Consider the following 19,549-nt stretch of genomic DNA (forward strand, 5'->3'; position numbering starts at 1 on the left):
CATTTACAATATGAGATATTTTGTGTGCTTAGAGCATTCACATTCAACCCACTAAAATATTTGAGTGAAGTTTTTATAATATAAAGAGTATAAAAAGTGGTTGTGAGTAGAGGAGAAAGAAAATGTCACTGTTCATCTGTATATTTGAGAAGACACCGTTCATCCCCTATAATTTTTTAATATTTTGAAAGTGATTATGAGTGGATGAGAGAAAAAAGGTAATGATAAAGGTATAAAAGAATATTATTTAATTAAAAGAGAGAGAAAATGCAGTGTTTTTTAGTGTAATTTAAGGTGAAAATTTGATGGAATGGATATGAATCCTCTAGTAACTAATTGAGCTTCCTTTTTTTTTTCTTCATTTTGTGATATTACTATATGATAATAAGAAAACTTAATGAACAGTAAATACAGGGAACAATAGTAAATAGAGGACACACCTCTCCTCCACGTCTGAGAATGATTCAGGCCACGCGTCTGATGTGAAACCCAATATCAAACCCTAAACCTACTACACCCCACACACCGGAACGATGAGAAAGATCAGAAAGAAGGAGAGAGAGAGAGAAAGGTAGCTGGCCATGTCCCATGTGTGTGCCGGAACGGCGGCGTTGCCTATCACTGGTGGTGTGGTGGTGGTTAGAGAGATTATCAGTGTGTGGTGGTGTCGGATTCAGGGTGCGGTTCCGGTGGTGACGGAATCAGGGTGCGGGTCCGGTGGTGATTAGCGGCGTAGAGAAGATGATAGGGTTCCGGTGAAGGTCCGACAAAGTTACGGTACCACGGGTGTCAGGATCAACATGAACAGACGACACCACGGGTGTCGGGATCTTTGCCGGTGAGAGATCTGAATGTTTTAGGGTTCCGACGAAGTCAGCTTAGCTCCGGTGAGAACCTGCTTTCCTGAACCAGGTATGCATGTATTCTTTTATAGTCAAAGCGGGTGTTTCATGTATTCATATCTAACGGGTTAGTCTTTTTTGGGACTTCAAAGATTAGTGTTTATGAAAAAGGGGAACGCATCCGGCAAACGCAATAGGTTGTGGTGTCATCTAGAGGGCGGTGTTCATCATCAATCGGTGGTGTTCGATTGTTTATTAGGGCAGTGGTAAGTGGAATTGGTACTAAAGCAATCGATTGGTTGTGTTCAATGGTTTAGTGCAGTGTGCATCACTGTTGTTTGGTCTCTACATTCTGAATTGGTTGCGTGTGATGTGGAAACAAAAATGATGCTTCCAGCATTTTTCATGAACAACATACAGAGATTGTGCGTTATATTTTGGTCTCAACAGCATTTGTCATGAACAAGGAGTCAACTGATCGGAGTTTGACTGAATCTGAGTTTTCGACAGTACTTTATGCTGTAAGCATCCTTTTTTTCTCAGTTTTTCAACTTTGCAAGTTTTTAACTTTTTAAATAATTTAGGCATATCGAGTGTTTAGACAAGCACCTTTTTGTTAGGGAATTAGGATGTCTCATACTCTCATGAGAACTAAAATGTTCTTTAAACAAGTTTTTAGACAAATGAGAATACACAAAAACACTCGATCCACTTACCACTGCCCTAACACCAAGAATGGATTGATAAGTTTGTTTGTCAAGTTTGTGTTTTGATTTTGAGTTATGTTTCGATGAAGCAACTTACAGAGGCTTTATGCATCTAAAATGTTAGAACGGATTAAACTCAATAACATTTAAACAGGCCATTTTCTGTGCAAGTCAAACACGTTGGGTTGCAAACATCTTTTGGTTCTTTTTTATTGTTGCAAGAACAATCTAAATCTTTTTTCAAAACGAATTAAGAGGTAGCAAATGAACGGGTAATACAGGTTGACTGCCAAGTGGGTTCAAATTTAGCCAGTGAAATCTTTTTTAGATAGTGAGGTGGGGTGGGAAACGGGTGCGGGTTTAAATAGGCCACATTTTGTATGAGTAACGGGTTGGGTAGCAAACATTTGTTTTATTTTATCTTTGTTATAACAAAACCAAAATAAATCTTTAAATAAAATATATTTTAGAGATAGCCAAATGGACACTTGCAGTGGGTTGACAAGTGGGTTCAGGTTTAAACAGTTAAATCTTTTCTGGGTGGGTCAGGTGAGGTGGGTAACGGGTTCAGGATTTCAAGTTTACATAGGCCAATTTTTTGTACGAGTCAAAATGTATTGGGTGGTGAACATAGTTTTGTTCTTTCTTATTATTATAAAAATAATTGAACTATTTGAATAAAATGATTTAAGGCCGTGGGGTATGGGGGGCTTGGGTTTGGGCATTTGTTGACACATGGAATGGGAGCCCCCCCACCACCAAAACCCACGCCCATGGGGTATGGTGGGGCTTGGGTTGGGGGCATGAGTTTGGTTTGGCCATTGAGAGCCCGCCATGTCACCTTACTAGCCCGCCCCACGCCCGGCTTCAAACCCACGGCAATGGGGCCACGCCCAAACCCAAGCCCCCGGGGTGGTGGCTTGGGCGTTTTCAGCCAACCCACGCCCCAACCCAAGCCCCATACCCCATAGCCTAAGAGGGTAGCCAGTTGGATGGGAAAGGCTGACTGACAACAGGGTTCAGGTTTAAACAGTGTGCCCATGGAGTCGAGTTTGACAATATGAATCTTTGTATACTATACAGATTCATGAGGTTGTAAGCATTAACAATAAGATCTGGACGACTTTCAAACCTTTTTACTCATTTTGACTTGACGCATTTGAGATATAATACAATGCAATTCAGCCAATCTCGGACGGTGAGCGGAAAATGTTTAATTTTGTGCGGGTGAGGCATCAGCTATTCTCTTACCATAAAACTCTCAAAATCATGCTCCCAAAGATAAGTGCAGGTGGTTCTCTATCTAATATATTAGATCAGTGTATGGTATGTTTTGCCATATGTATGTGACTTTAAAACATCTCTAATTTTGTTATTAAAACCCAATATTAATCCTCTTTGTGCCTCACAGTATCGCGCCATGAGACTTGGTTGGGTTGGATTGTATTTTCGTGGCTTGCTTCCACCTCTCTTTGAAGGGTAAATTACATATCTTTTTTATTTGTTTATGTTCATTATTCACAAAGTACACAATTTCACTTTTAGTCGCTTGTGCAGAGGTAACAGTTATACTGGTCATAGTAATTCACCTGTTTACACAATGCATAACACTTATTTGTTAAATCGTATCACCAAATATAAAATCAATGTCGCATGATTCTGCTTAGGGGTGCCCCAATGGTTTATTAGTGATGGAAGGGGGGGTTGTTCGACGCTGGGTTTAAGGGCGGTTTGTGGTGGACATGGTGGTTGGAGATACGACAGTCACTGGCACCGTTTTCTATAACCAATGTAAAGATGGCCAGTTTGATGCTCAAGATTATCCTCTTGGTGGTGAGTTTTAGTTTGGTTTATGAATGTTGGTTTCTTTTTTTTTTTAAACATTATAGCTTATAAGTATAGTGTAGCGGTGAGAATATTGCTGGCTTGTCGGGGTTTTCTAGCGGTCGCATCGAATCTTTCACTTTAATCGGTTTGCTAAAATATACAGGTGAAGACATTAGCGACACAAAGAAGACTAGGTGCCCGGACGTGTGAAGTAAAAAACTTTTGTGATCTACGTATAAACGGAAGATTATGTAAATGTTAAAACTGTACTTCTATAATTCTCTAATATGTCACGTATAAGTAAAATGTTCAAACCGTGAACGATTCGGCTTAGCGCGCTGCAACGCAAGCGTGGGTATAAACCTAGTTTGTATTAATTGGGGTTTTGTGTTTGCCTTTTTGGTTTTCAATATATGTTGATAGTTTGGGATATTTTTGTTAGGTTTTAAGATTATTTTATGATTTGAACAAAGGGTTTGAAAAGGTTTTAAGGTGGTGGTTTGGAGTTGACTAGAGGGTTGACGGTTGTGACTTGACTTGAGTGGAGGTGCATGGTGGGGTTGGGTCACGTCAGCTGTGGAGAGTGTGTGAACCATGGAGGTTGGTGGTCAAAAGGCTAGAGGGTGTGGGATGGAGCCTCTAGGGGCTTTATCAGGACACGTTTGCGTCGCATAGGATCCACGTCAGCCATGGGGTTTTATAACGAACGTCATCCTTTAACTTGCATGGTATGGTATAAACCCCCTATTAAACAAAATAAATAAAAAAAGATTGTATTGATTGAAATGCATGTGGGCCCCACCTGAACACTTCTTCCTCCTCGTTACCATGCTGGCACCCCACCTATAGCGCCCCTAGTTAATTTTGTGGGTGTGGGACGATGACGCCGGGTGGCGCTATAGGGGATGAGGTGGCCCTGGTGGCGCCTCCATACCCTCCGGCCTACGTGGAGGTAACACTGTAAGGGTGTTTCTGTTTGGTTTTTGGAAGGAAAAATTATCCACACATTCAAGCTGGCTATTTGCACATTTTTCTCTTGTAAAGGGTTACATCAAACTTAGTGTCTGTTTGGTGTCAAATACTAAGTTTAAGGATACCTATACACAACGTATACGAGGCCTATACAAGGTAACTAAATATTTGGAGTGTGAATTTGGTGTTTTCTTGATATCTATACGTTGTGTATAGGTTTAGATGATTATATAAGATCTCGTCCCGTTCGAACTTTCAATATATAAGTTATATCAGTTATGCCATTTCAATATTATCGTTTCAAAATTATATTGTTTCAATATTTACCATTTCAGTATTATCGTTTCAATATTATACTGTTTCAATATTTTACCGTTTCAACATTATACTGTTTCAATATTATCATTTCAGTGTTTATCATATAAACTAGTTGTTTACCATTTTAACAACTTTTGATATTACCGTTTGAACAACTTTCAATATTTACTATTTCAACATTATATCGTTTTAACAACTTTTAATATTAAGACTTAACTGCCATTTTGGTCCCTGTGGTTTGGGCACTTTTGCCATTTTAGTCCAAATCTCAAACTTTTTAAATCTGGATCCCCGTGGTTTGCATTTTGTTGCCATTTTGGTCCAAAAGTGAAATTTAACCAGAATCCCCAAATTAGAACCCCCTATTTTGTCCTTACCTTAAGGATATTTTGGTCATTTTAGAATTATTATAACTAAATTTATATTTTCTTTTAATTGTTTTTGTTGGTATACAAAACCTTAGGAAACCATTCAAATCAAAATCAACATTTCCATTTTCCACACACACTCTAATCGCTCATCTTCATTTTCACCATTGTTGCACAATGTTCTCTCCAGGCCCCAAGAAATATGTCGCTAGAAGAACAGCTCCTACACATCCGCCTCCTGGAGACGGTTCTCCAGCGACTCCTCTCACCGGAAACCGTAAGCCGGTGACGGATAATAATATTATTCCGGAATGTCCAGATACCGGCACCCCTGCCCCCTGGGCACCTCACTTGTCTGTTCGCGCTAGGTATTATTAATCTGGGTCTGGGTCGTGAGAGAGAGAGAGAAGAGAGAGAGAGACAGATGGCATTCTTTCAGATCTGGAAAATTCTTTCAGATCTATCGGCGCGAACTCATATCTGAAACTCAGGGACGACGGTTGTAGTCGGAGCCTTTACAGCAGGGACGGCGGCGGTGGTGGAGTTCGGTGGCGGTGGTGTTCGAGAGAGAGGAGAGAGAGAGAAGAGTGAGATGATGGCAGTGGGATGGTGGTGTTGGCGGTAGTGGGATGGTGGTGGTGGGGATGATGCGGTGGTGGGGGTGGTGGTGGTAGTTCAAAGGAGAGAGAGAGAGAAGAGAGAGGCAGAGGGGTGTCAGAGAGAGAGAAAGAGAGTGCAGGGATGTTAGAGAGAGAGGCAGATTTTTGGGTTTAATTATTTTTAATCAATATTACTCTATAATAAAGCCAAAATGACTATAATACCCCTGAGCATAAAGACAAAATAGCAGGTTCTTTTTTGAAAATCTGACCTGATTTCGTTTTTGGACCAAAATGGCAATAAAATGCAAACCACAGGGACCCAGATTTAAAAAGTTTGAGATTTGGACTAAAATGGCAAAAGTGCCCAAACCACATGGACCAAAATGACAGTTTACTCATCTATATATAATATAGTATAATTTAGTAACTTAAGCATCATGGTATATCAGTTTCCTTTGAGTGAGATGATGCATAAAAAAATTATTCATTAAAGTGGAGAATGGTCTTTAGATTAATTTAGTAATTATTATTATTTATTATGGTTTATATTTTGAAAATCTGACCTGATTTCGTTTTTGGACCAAAATGGCAACAAAATGCAAACCACGGGGACCCAGATTTAAAAAGTTTGAGATTTTGACTAAAATGACAAAAGTGCCCAAACCACGGGGACCAAAATGACAGTTTACTCTAATATTAACGTTTAAACAACTTTCAATATTTACCGTTTTAAGCAAATTATTGTGTAATACTAACAACCCTCATGTAACCAAACAACTGAATATGTCATATGTAACATAACTTTGTACAAACATAACAAAAGATAAACTACATTTGAATACGAAATACATAAACAAGAACAACCAGCTAGTCTATGGCGGTGGATCCCGATCTGCCTGTGGATCCTGCTGCTAATGTCGAGGAGATCGCTAAGGTAAACCGTCACGATCTCGTTGAAACTGCAGCTCCTCAACCACACACTGCATCGTATTAATAAGTGTGTCGCGGGCCAAAATCAAGAACAACGTGACATGGAAATTGAGGCAGGTCGGGTACAGGCAACGGTTGTGGATGCGGTAATGTATCAAGATCGGCCAGCTGCTCCTCCACCTGCGCCTCTCGGGGCTGGGGTGGCGGAAACACTAGTGGGAAGTCTGGTGTCAATGGAACTAGCACGTAGAGGTGGTGGTCCGTAGTGTGGAACCGCTCACGAAAGATGGGGAACTTCTTAAGAGGTTTCATCACCCACATCGTGCTCAAACCCAAACTCGTAGGCTCTATCAACGGTCGTAAATGCGCGTCACCATCTGGGAAAAGTCCTATAGAATGAGCAATGATGGTGACGTATGTGTCGTCAAGCAACTGGCCCCGCTCCGGCCGATGGTGTGCATAAGGCGAAGTATTGCGCCAAACTGTAAGCAAGAGTGCACGACCTCTTGAACAGTAGACTATACAAGAAAACGAGATCGCCGCTCGTACACCACTCATGGCTTTTCCCACGAGTCGCCCTGGAAGTGGCGATCAACCTATGTGGATACCTGCATAGAGGACTACAATAATAATTTATAAATAATAATAACGATGATAATAATATTAGTTAATGTATGTACTTGTGAAGCAGATCCCTTATAGCTGAAGCCCTCCCCTTGGACAGTGTGTGGTCCCAGGATCCGTCTGAATCACTACCCAAAACCCTAGAATCGTGGGTCTATCAACCACTATAAGTCCATCAGTATAAAGTGGTGTAATGATCTCCGATTCGTGGTATAAGTCGTAGCGCACCTCAAATCATGCTAGCGTCATATGACGATGCACGCCATAAAGGTGGAAAGAAACCCCCGCGGGAGGGGGTGCACGGGTCGTCCATCTCCTCAAGTCGGTCGGCCCGACGAGGGTGAAATTTGAAAGACGAAAAAAGTCAACTAGGATCTCTCTGAAATGTGGTAGATACGATAACTCAAAAAGCTGATCCCAAGGAGAATCCATCGGAATGAACTCATGGGCTCTAGCCGTCTCATCAACGCTCTCTAGTGCCTCCCAGTTGACCTCATTGTGACATCCGATGTGCATCCTCTAATGCTTCCCATAATGACTAGTGGCTAGCGATTCAGGTGGGAATTCTAAGTACATGTGACCCAGAAGTGAATCAACCGGGCCCCACAGCTGAGGCTATTGCTGCTGATCGACCTGGTCCTTCTTCTCCTCGTCCATCATCATGAAAAAACAAGATACGATATATGTATGCAATAACAATAACAACAACAATAATAATAACAATAACAACAACAACATTAAAAATTAGAAATAAGTGTACATATACTAACACTAATAATAATATAATTAGAATAATACTATTATTAATAACAATAATAATGCTAATACCTAATAAAAAATATGAATACGGTATACATATACTAATAAAAATATTAATACATAATAATAATAATAATAATAATAATAATAATAATAATAATAATAATAATAGTTATAACACAAAAAACGTATTTACATTGTAGCGCATAAGGGTCGTATGAGCATGGTACCCTTTTGATACCGAACCGGTACAGGTACCGAAAAACGAGGATATTTGGTACTGGGTACGGAAAAATAGAAAAAATGGGTACCAGTACCCATACCCATATCGAATATACTCGGTACCAAATGCTCATCCCTAGCGTACAATTCTTCCCCAACCGAGATTTTGCACCAAAGCCTAAATCCCCAAATCTTCAAATACCTCATATTTTCAAATTTCCTATGCATTAAATTCAAATTAAATAACAAACCATGTTCTAATGGTTGAAATACGTACCTTAATGTAGAAAGGTTGTAAATTTACGGCTGAAATATGGGTGGATCTACGGTCCCCAAAGCGTATGTATTTGTGTGTGTTTAAGTGTGTGTTTGTTTGGTCGTATGCGAGATCGTATGGATGACCCATGCCTTATACGCTGCTTATATACGACACGTATAAATCTGTACGTGTTGTATATTAGGCTGGTCAAATAACCCCCAAACCAGGGCTACAGTGGTCATTTCAAGTTTAAAAATATTCTCTTTAAACTTAAATTAGGGCTAGAATGGTAATTTGAGTTTAAATTTTAAAAAATAATGTCAGCAAACCTTGAGTTATACATGTCGTGTATTTGAATTTTTTAAAGTTCAAATCGTAGTTAACTTTTATAATAATAACAAGAACAAATATTACATTTTCCGTTTAATCGATATATTGTACACTCGGGTCTGTGTCTAGCCGAGATTCATTATTTTGGTATACCAATCTAGGCGCAACCTATATATATATATATATATATATATATATATATATATATATATATAGGACAAAGATCCGTTAGGAACCACCCTTTATTGCGAGAACCGCGAGAACCAGTGTGAACACAAACAGTAATACCTAAAAAAATCTAAAAAACACCCAAAAAAATTTTTTTTTATTTTTTTACTATTTTTTATATAAAAATCGCTACTTTTAGTATCCAAAAAAAAAAAATTTTTAAATTTTTTTTAAAAAAAAAAAAAATTTTTTTGGCTACTAAAAGTAGCGATTTGAACATAAAAAATTGTAAAAAAATAAAAAAAAATTTTAGATTTTTTTTTTATTTTTTTTTTGATTTTTTTAGATTTTTTAGGTTTTTTGGGGGGTTTAGTTTTTAGCATTTTAGCTTGAAGGGGGGGGGGGTGGGGGGTAGGGGGGGTTTGGTTTTTGGGGGTGGGGGAGGGGGGTTTAGGTTTTTGGGGGGGGGGGTGGGGTGGGGGGGGTTAGGTTTTTTTGGGGTGGGGGGGTGGGGGGGTTTAGGTTTTTGGGGGGTGGGGGTTAGGTTTTTTTTAGGGTTTTTTTAGGTTTTTTTAGCTATTTTAGCTTGTGTTCACATTGGTTCTCGCGGTTCTCGCAATAAAGGTGGTTCTCGCATGAACCTTACCCTATATATATATATATATATACGATTAGGATCATGAGTGAACAACTTCTTGAGAGTGAACTAAGTGAACTAATCTTGGCCCTTGATCATTTTTTAGATTAAAAGGGTAAGATTGACATTAGTCTAGTACTTTTAATTAAAATCTCTTACTTTTCTCCTCTCTTAACTCTCTCTCTCTCTCTCCCTCTCTCATTTTTAATTATTTATCTATTATTTTAATTATAAAAGATTGAAGGGCTAATGTTTTTTTTAAATAAACTGTTATGTTCCTTTTAAAATTAAATATTAAACCTAATGAAATTATGATTTTTAACATATGTGTATACAAGTCAGTATATACAAGACTTATACACTTGTGTATTATTACATCTTGTTTTCACAGGTTAGTATAAACCAAATTTATACACTTGTGTATTATTCAAGTACATATGTGTATACGGATCGGTGTATACCAGACGTATACACCTGTATATTATTCAAGTACATAGTGTATACATGTCGATATATATCAGACTTATACACTTGTGTATTACTACATATTGTTTCCACTATACATCTTTTCATCAAACATTGATCTAATACATATATGTATAGAGAATGTAATTAAATATTTTTAATTGTGTTCTAGCTGGAAAAATATTTGATAATGTTTGTATTTTTTTTAAATTATGAAATATTAAGTTAGGTAATTTGTGACAGAAAAAAAAATATAGAGAATGTAATTAAATATTCTTTTAATTGGAAAGAGAAATCAGGAGAGAGAAAAAAATTAATTAATTAAATGAAGATAGAAATATATAATTATACCCTTCTGTCTATTAAAATACTTGTAAGTTACAAAAGATAATTACAATCTTGTCATTAAAGAAAAAATCTAGATCTACAAAATCAATGGTCAGGATAAGTTCATTTTGTTCACAAATAAATCATTGTTCACTCATGAACCCTTCCCTATATATATATAGTGGAGTAGGGTTCGCACGGAAAGTGTGTTTTTCCTAGAAAGTCTAGGAAGCGATCTGGTCCATCCGATTGGTGTGTTTAAGGGTTGAGATTAAATCAATGGCAATCTTGTAATATTTGAGTTTAATTAATTGATTGTTTTAAATGGGTAGGAGCAATTTTGTCAATGGGCGTGTTTTAAATCAATTAGATAACTGCCCAGTTTCTAAATTCAAGCGATTTTCCCTCTCTCTCTCTCTCTCTCCAAACCCATCTTGGAAACCCCAATCCCTACCAAAAATAACTACAATCATGGAAGAAGATAACTTTAGAAACGATGGAGAGCACCGGATCAAATTAAAACACTTCTCCATCTCCACCATCTCCGATTTCATCACCACCATTCAAATATTGTTCTTATCATCTCCGTTTTCTTGACGATGTGTTTTAACAGCAAGCAAATTAATACAGTTGTGTTTTAGCAGCAAGCAGATTCATACAGTTGTGGTTTAGCATCCAGATTCATACAGATGTGTTTTAACAGCAAGCAGATTTATACAGTTGTGTTTTTGCATTCAGATTCATACAGATGTGTTTTAACAGCAAACAGATTTATACAGTTGTGTTTTAACAGCAAGCAGATTCATACAGATGTGTTTTAACAGCAAGCAGATTCATACCGTTGTGTTTTAGCATTCAGATTCTTACAGTTGTGTTTTAGCATCCAGATTCATACAGATGTGTTTTAACAGCAAGCAGATTCATACAGATGTGTTTTAACAGCAAGCAGATTCATACAGTTGTGTTTTAGCATCCAGATTCATACAGATGTGTTTTAACAGCAAGCAGGTTCATACAGTTGTGTTTTAGCATTCAGATTCATACAGTTGTGTTTTAACAGCAAACAGATTCATACAGTTGTGTTTTAACAGCAAGCAGATTCATACACTTGTGTTTTAGCATTCAGATTCATACAGTTGTGTTTTAACAGCAATCAGATTCATACAGTTGTGTTTTAGCATTCAGATTCATACAGTTGTGTTTTAACAGCAATCAGATTCATACACTGTGTTTTACCATCTTTATATTGTGGGATCTATAAAAAAATTGACTTTAGCCCTGTAAACTGTTAAAACACAGCACAGTAATCTTCTGAACAATGGAATATGCGATGTAATGTGACATGGAATTTTAGTTAATGAACACATTGACTTCCAGATTTGAATTCGAAAATAATAAAAATTCCGAAAATCAGGGAATTTTAGTTAATGAAGATACATTCCAAAAATAAAATTAAAATGTGAAATTACATGATAGCCCTTTTACTTAAAATCCCTCAATGACACATGTCCAATTCTTATTCCTTCCTAGACTTTCTAGGAAAAATAGACTTTCCACCCAACTCCTACTATATATATATATATATATATATATATATATATATATATATATATATAGGGTAATGCTCCATAGAAAACCTTAGATTTTTAGAAAACTTTGCAAACCCATCTAATGGCCTATATGTTGCCACGTGATGTGAAAAAAGTAGTTCAACTAAATAAACTAAAATTACCCTAAATTAAGACTCAAGTAATAAAAATCTAGACTGTCTAACCTGACTAAACTACTCACCGGCAAGTGAACCGGTCGACTCTAGCACAGAAAAGTAAGTCCGGATGTCGAACCCACAAGGACTCTAATGAATTACGTTAACGACTCTATTTAGACTAGACACTGACACGACTAAACAATTGTTGTGTTTTAAGAGGGGGTTTTACTAAAATCCTAAAATTGCAATTAAAATGAAATTAAACTAAGACACGAACGAAGACTAGGGTTTGATTCAGATGAGATTAACGACTACCTAGACTTGAATCCAGTTTAACTATGAATGGACTTCTAACGGTATTATTGTTGTATGGAGCCGGGATCGTAAAATACTAAACCTTAAGGTATTTCAATGCTAAGACTTCCCGACCCTTCTCAGGAAGAAACCTAGGAAACCCTACAAGGCTGTTGTGTATACCGACTGTTAGACTTCCTCTCAGTCCTCTAACGACTCTAAAAGTGCCCTAATACGACTATCTACCTCTCAGCGCGACAATCTAAGGCAATTCTAGGTTCTAACTTGGTTTACTAGACACGAATGCAATTAGGGAACTAAAACCGACTTCTCTCAAAATCTATCTTAGCTATATATTGCACCGAGACCTAATAACTAACTCGAGCCTCTCAGCGACAAGTTAAGCAGAATATTTAATTCTAATTGTATTTTAGTTACTGTTTCTAAGGCTATCGGCCGATTTACCCAAAGATCACCCGAACCCGCAATGATGCAAATAATCAACACAAATTTATTATGCGAAAGACATTCACCAAAATCTATGTGAAACAGTAAATAATCAACAACCAAAAGTAAATACGCACATGCACCAAATCAAAAATTCTAGAATCCTTTACTTTCAGAAATCAATCCATAATCAAACAATAATAACCGTTAAAAGATCCAAACGTTAATCAAACTATCATCTTGTCTAGGTAGTATCTAGGGTTTAGCCAAGAAACATGTTGTTCATAATAAACAAATTAAGTTCAAAATAAGAATTCATCGGAAAAATATTGAAAACACGAAATTAAAGAACACCAGGAGATAAAACCCGAACAATCTTCACTTCCACGCTCCAAGCTTCAACCGAATGATCCCGCGAGCTAAATCACCTTGAAAGACTCAAATTTCCTCTCCAAAGTCGCCTAGGTTAATCAAACTATCATCTTGTCTAGGTAGTATCTAGGGTTTAGCCAAGAAACATGTTGTTCATAATAAACAAATTAAGTTCAAAATAAGAATTCATCGGAAAATATTGAAAACACGAAATTAAAGAACACCAGGATATAAAACCCGAACAATCTTCACTTCCACGCTCCAAGCTTCAACCGAATGATCCCGCGAGCTAAATCACCTTGAAAGACTCAAATTTCCTCTCCAAAGTCGCCTAGGGTTTCTTGATTCGTAATTAGAGTTGTTTGTTAAGTTTCTTGGAAATTCCTTATCAAAACCCTAGCTGGTAACACTGTTCCACGAATTCCAGGGCATCGCGCGACGCGAAGGGGGTGTGGCGTCACGCGGCGCCCCCTTGAACTGATTTTATTATTTTTTTTATTCCATTTCGATTTCCAGCTTCTCCGACGCGCGTACGAATCCCGGTTTTCTTCCAAACTGCTCGTTTTTTACTCGTTTTTCATCACTTTAAGCTACGGGACCTGAAATCTAAGCTTAACGTCAGCAGTATCGAAATTCTAACCTAAACTAGACTCAAACGACTAAAAACTGACCAAAATATACACTATAAACATATGTACTTTGCAGTACATCACCACGTGTCTCAGCCACCTTCATATCCTTTTTAGCTTTTGAGGGCACATTGGTAAATTTACATATTCATACCCCACTCCCAAGATATTTTGACCAACCTGATTTGACACTATCACCTATCACATCATTCTCACCCATCATCCTCCATTTTGTTTACTTTATTTCAAATTAACCAGTTTTTTTTTTTCAAAATATGTTAATCTTCTTAAACCACTCATTTCACACTAGATCCGCCATTAATGCACTATGGAGCATCCATCAACAATGGTAGATCTAAAGGAAAATGGAGGATACTCTGATGTGCTCGACCATGAAAACCCAAAACATCTTCATTGACAACGATGATGTGTTCTACAATGAAGATAATGTTCCAGGTTTGCTCTACAATCTTCATCATGTTTATCAAGAACACCAAGAACACATAGAGAGAAGCAAGTTTGAAGATCTTCATCATGTTCATCGCATGGTTCTAAATCTGGTAAGTGTTTTAGAGAGAGAAAGTTGCTGTTTTAGAGAGAGAAACAACAATCTCTTGAGTATTTTATTTTAAAAAATCATTTCACACTTGATGTTTTTGTTAAAAGTTGTTAATAGGTTTTTGTGTAATAGCTGTTTTAGAGATGAAACATGATTTTTTTTTTTGTTAAAATGGTTCTTAAAAGGGGTAAATGTTTATGTAATTTGTAGGTTTTTATTTTTGTGTTAAAAAGTTGTGCTTGGTTTGGTTGCTTGTTTGGGCTTTTGATCTAAATAGTAACTGTTTTTTGTTGGTTTGGTTGCTTTGTTTGGGGCTTTTGATCTGAATAGTAACTGTTTTTGTGATGTTATTTGAGAAAAAAGATTTTCTGGCTATGAATGTGTTAATATTTATGTTTGGTTAACGACTTAACGGTTATCTTATCTTTTTGTTATTAGGACGGTGATGGATACAAGGGAAATAAGATCCAATTCTCGGGACCGTTGGTTTCGTCAAATGTGGATCAGATGCTCAAGGATCATGACCATGTTTATGTTACAACACAACACAACTAACACGTGTTATAGCTTGAACTTCTCAGACATGCATGTGTTACATGTGACATGAAACCCATGTACAACGTAACACGTGTTACGTGTGACATGAAAACACATTTTTATAACTTCCCTGGCATACACACACCCACATGTTTACAAACCGTTTCAAGACCGACCCAAACAAGCAAGGGTAGCCGCCGAAAAGCTAAGGCAGCAAAGGTAGCCGCTGAAAAGCTAAGGCAGACAGTCAAAGGAAGCTCCACCATTTTCTTAGTGCTATGTATTTTCGTTTACTAGTAATATGTAATGTGAGACTCTTATTGTTTTGTCTAGTACATGATGTTAAAACGGTATGGACTTAACACATTCTGGAAGTCTTAACACACGTTATAAAAAAGGCTTAACACACGTTATATCCGGTATACTATGTTGTTATTAAGTTACTATTGGAGTTTATGCATCCATTCTGGAAGTCTTAACACACGTTATAATAGAGGCTTAACACACGCTACACATGTTACAGTATGTATATACAAATCATGGTGTTTTGGAAACCACTAGCTTATACATGACACCATGTTGGGTTAAACCAAGATTATAATAGAGGCTTAACACATGTTATCCCAGGTATACAGTGTTACAATATTAACTTGTATGTTCCATATTAACTTGTACACGTGTTACGATCAGTATATGCACATCATGGTGTTTTGCAAACCACTTTCATATACATGAATACAAGTCGGGTTATAATGGATGGTTACATGTTATCATATGTATACAAGTGGGGTTACAACAAGATTACGATATTGTACAAGTGGGGTTACAACAAGATTACGATATTAACTAAGCTGACCATTAAACTCATCGCCCCCGTCGACTGTTTTCACCCTTGTCACATGTTAGATCAGTATATACACATCATGGTGTTTTGTAAACCACTAGCTTATACATGAATACATGTCAGGTTACAAAAAGATTATAACAGAGGCTTAACACGTGTTATACATTCCAAAATGTGCAAAACAAATGACCCGTTTCATATTATATTCCAAAATTACCGGTACATGTGTTACCATAAATGGCTCGTTTCATATTACACGTTATATACTAACTTGTACATTTATTACTTGTACAAGTTTTATGCTCAGTATCCACATTATCAGATATTTTAAACATCAACAAAAATAAAATAGATATTACTTGTTTTTTTTAATTAACAAAAGGTTAACACACGTTATATATCATTCTAACAGGGGCTTAACACATGTTATACATGAACACATGTCAGGTTACATCATGGTGTTCTGTTACAGCATGAACCACCAACACATGTTATAAATGAACGAAGACTTCTTTTCCAAAGGATGTGACTTATTCAATGTCCTCGCATTAACGTCGCCTACATCCATCCAGCTTGTCAATTGAATATCTTTTATGGATCTGTTTCTGTAAATCAACACACGTTATATATCATTCTAACAGGTGCTTAACACATGTTATGGGTCTGTCTCTGTAAATCAAGCAACCCAACAAAAAAACAATTATTGTTAAGATCAAAAGCCCCAAACAAGCAACCAAACCAGCAAAAAACCCGTTCAAAATCTCATCCTAAAGTTTTGGATTTATTTAAAACATGAACATTAACCATTACTAGAACACGCATTAACTTCGCCTACATCCATCCAGCTTGTCAATTGAATATCTTTATGGGTTTGTTTCTGTAAATCAACACACGTTATATAACATTCTAACAGGGGGCTTAACACATGTTATGGGCCTGAGTCTGTGAATCAAGCAACCAAACAAAAAAACACTTATTGTTCAGATCAAAAACCCAAACAAGCAACCCAAACCAACAAAAAAACAGCTACTGTTAAGATCAAAAGCCCCTAACAAGCAACCAAACCAACAAAAAAAACTCGTTCAAAATCTCATCGTTTTTGATTTATTTAAATACAAAATCATATTAACAACCATTACTAAAACACTTTCAACACACAAAAACATATTAATAACCATTTCAACAAAAAAATCAAGTGTGAAATGATATTTCAAGAACACTTACCGGATCTATAACCGTCCGATGAACACGAAGAAGATCTTCAAACCTTCTTCTCACACACACACTCGTGCGTGTGTCATCGTTCTCTCTCTAAAACAACATACTTCAAACTTCTTCTCTCTCACACACTTGTATGTGTGTTCTTGGTGTTATAAATGAATATGATGAAGATTGTTGTTTCTCTCTCTAAAACAAAAAAAAAATCATCTCTCTAAAAACCTTCATCCTGCCGTCGTTCTCTCTCTAAAACAACAATCTTCAAACATTTTCTTTTTCACACGATTTAGATCTGAACTTGAAGATCAAAACTTGTGTTTGGTGTTCATCATGATCTTGATTGAAGAGAGAGGAGAGAGGAGAGAGAGATAACATGTGTGTGTAAAAGAAATAAAGTTGATGTGTGTGAGAGAAAAGTCAGATTTTCAATACCTTAAATGCCCTTCTCCTTTACTTTTTTATAATTTATGGTTTTATTTAAATGTAAAAGACACCAAAAAAAGCTCAACCATTGATCTACTTGGATGAAACAAAATCAATGGATGAGGTTGGGTTTCCAAGGTTTTCTAAAAAAGATGGGGTTTTCCATATAACCCAACCCTATATATATATATATATATATATATATATATATATATATATATATATATATATATATATATATATCTTCTCATTGTTCCTCATTGTTATTATGGTAAATCACTCATAGATTGTTCGGTGTAGGCATAGGATAATCCCCTTCAAACTTCACATGTATGAAATGGTCCCCATTAACATGTACGAGAGTTATCACTTGGGGTCGTATATTGTCAGGAGGATCCAATATCGAGAAGAAAGTAGAACTCCCAACAATGCTCAACATGTGAACAATGACACCAAACCTTTGAGCTATGAGACGTCCTGTGTGGGGCATGTCCATCCAGTGACTTAAGGGACAAGCTTCCACTGATTGCCAATTTATGTTCGTACGTAGCCGGTAATCTCTCCAGGGCTCCATGTTTCAAATATTTGCCACCATGTCGAATTGTGAGTGTTCATCTCTTTTACAAGTTCTCTTCGAATGAAGTGCCATAGCTATTGATCCATATCTAAGCCCAAGGCTACAAACTGAAACCCACAATTACCATCCGACAACACATCTTTTATACTTGAGATGTACTGGTAGACCGTATGATATTGTTCACATGCTTGTCCCCCACGATTAATGGAAACCCATGATCATCTTGTGTCTCCTTCTTTTTAGATGTTATTGAACAATGTCAATGCAGTTTAGGTTTTTGAGACTTTACGACCAAATTTGTTTTACGAGAGTCCTGTGGACCAAATTTGTTTTACGAGAGTCCTGTGACAATACATATGAGTTGTTGTAAGGTCACCTAAATGTCAATACGGATCAAATCAACAATACGAACCATCATGATGTGTGGAATCCATCATGAATTGTGAACAAACTGTAAACACACTAATAGAAAGAGTAGAAACATAGAATTCACCAAAATAGCACTTGTATTGAATAAACACAACAAACTCTGACGTAGAGTTTGCTGATTACAAAATGACCCCAAAAAAACTTATTTAATTACATATAAAATGCCATGTATATAGGCAAATTTCAATAATTCGGAACAAACACATGTTCCGAATTACTAACCTACAATACGGACACTATAAGGTTTAGAGGAACAAACCTCTAATCACATCCAATACTACGGATAGAACCTTTACTTCGGAACTCATAGTTCCAAGTTATACAAAGTAATTTAGTCAAAATACTTGGTCTAATTACAAACATCAAAATACAAAAGTTACAAAAAGAACCCTCCAATCTCAGAGTTGTCTAATCCAGAACTTCATCACTTCCATGCATTTACAGTTGTGTCGGGAGCATCATGCCTACTATGTTCGGAACATGCAAAGGAGCTACTTGCCTCACCAAAGGAGCTATTTCTTGCAGCACCGTCAATCTTTTGCTATACTTTCTTTAATGTTGGACGACCGCAAATATCCCCGTTGTACAATGGGTTCTTTCTTCTTAGTTTTGGATGGGTTCAACACCGCTTTAATCTTCGACAACATTTTTTTTCGAATAAGGGGATGTGACTCTAATTGTTTCCTCACAAGAATATGCTCTTTTTCCACATTGACCTCCTCAACCGTCAGTCTTGCCATTGTTAGTTTTTTTTTTTTTTCAAACCTATGGTGGTGTTCTGTTTTAATTGGTTTACTCGATGTAATTTTTATTCGTGTCAGACGGCTGCCTAGCACTCGCTCATTTGTCCTGACAAATTACAGTTTTGCCCCAGCTCAAAATTACATTCTTGCTATTGTTTTAGTTTTTTTTTTCTTCTAGAAAAAACTATGTTAATGTTTTTAATTGGTTGAGAAATATTTAGCCTAGCTACCTGCAATGCGAACATGTTATAAAACTAATTAATTTTAATAAGATAAAACAAATAGCATTTTCTTTTGATTCGTCCATGTGTCAGTCCTTGATTGATGTATGTAGGTTTTTTTTGTTTTGTTTTTTTTTTTTTGTTTTTTTTTTTGCTTTTACGTGTTTTCTATGAGTGATATACAATAGCAC

The 19,549-nt window shown here is 36.7% G+C and overlaps 1 long non-coding RNA gene across 5 annotated transcripts; it reads left to right on the forward strand.

Moving 5' to 3' along the window:
* Positions 1-396: 396 nt before the first annotated feature.
* LOC110883856 lies at positions 397-3,808 on the forward strand. 5 transcript variants are annotated; one of them, XR_002560741.2, is made up of 6 exons: positions 397-912; positions 995-1,363; positions 2,633-2,875; positions 2,961-3,028; positions 3,217-3,382; positions 3,540-3,808. It is a non-coding gene; the product is annotated as an uncharacterized LOC110883856 (long non-coding RNA). The 5 variants fall into 5 exon arrangements; XR_002560743.2 differs by having other exon boundaries at positions 3,107-3,382; positions 3,540-3,753; XR_002560742.2 differs by having other exon boundaries at positions 2,633-2,840; positions 3,107-3,382; positions 3,540-3,753.
* The last annotated feature ends 15,741 nt before the right edge of the window (positions 3,809-19,549 follow it).

This window comes from Helianthus annuus, chromosome 10, assembly GCF_002127325.2.
Source record: "Helianthus annuus cultivar XRQ/B chromosome 10, HanXRQr2.0-SUNRISE, whole genome shotgun sequence".
Lineage (NCBI taxonomy): Eukaryota > Viridiplantae > Streptophyta > Magnoliopsida > Asterales > Asteraceae > Helianthus > Helianthus annuus.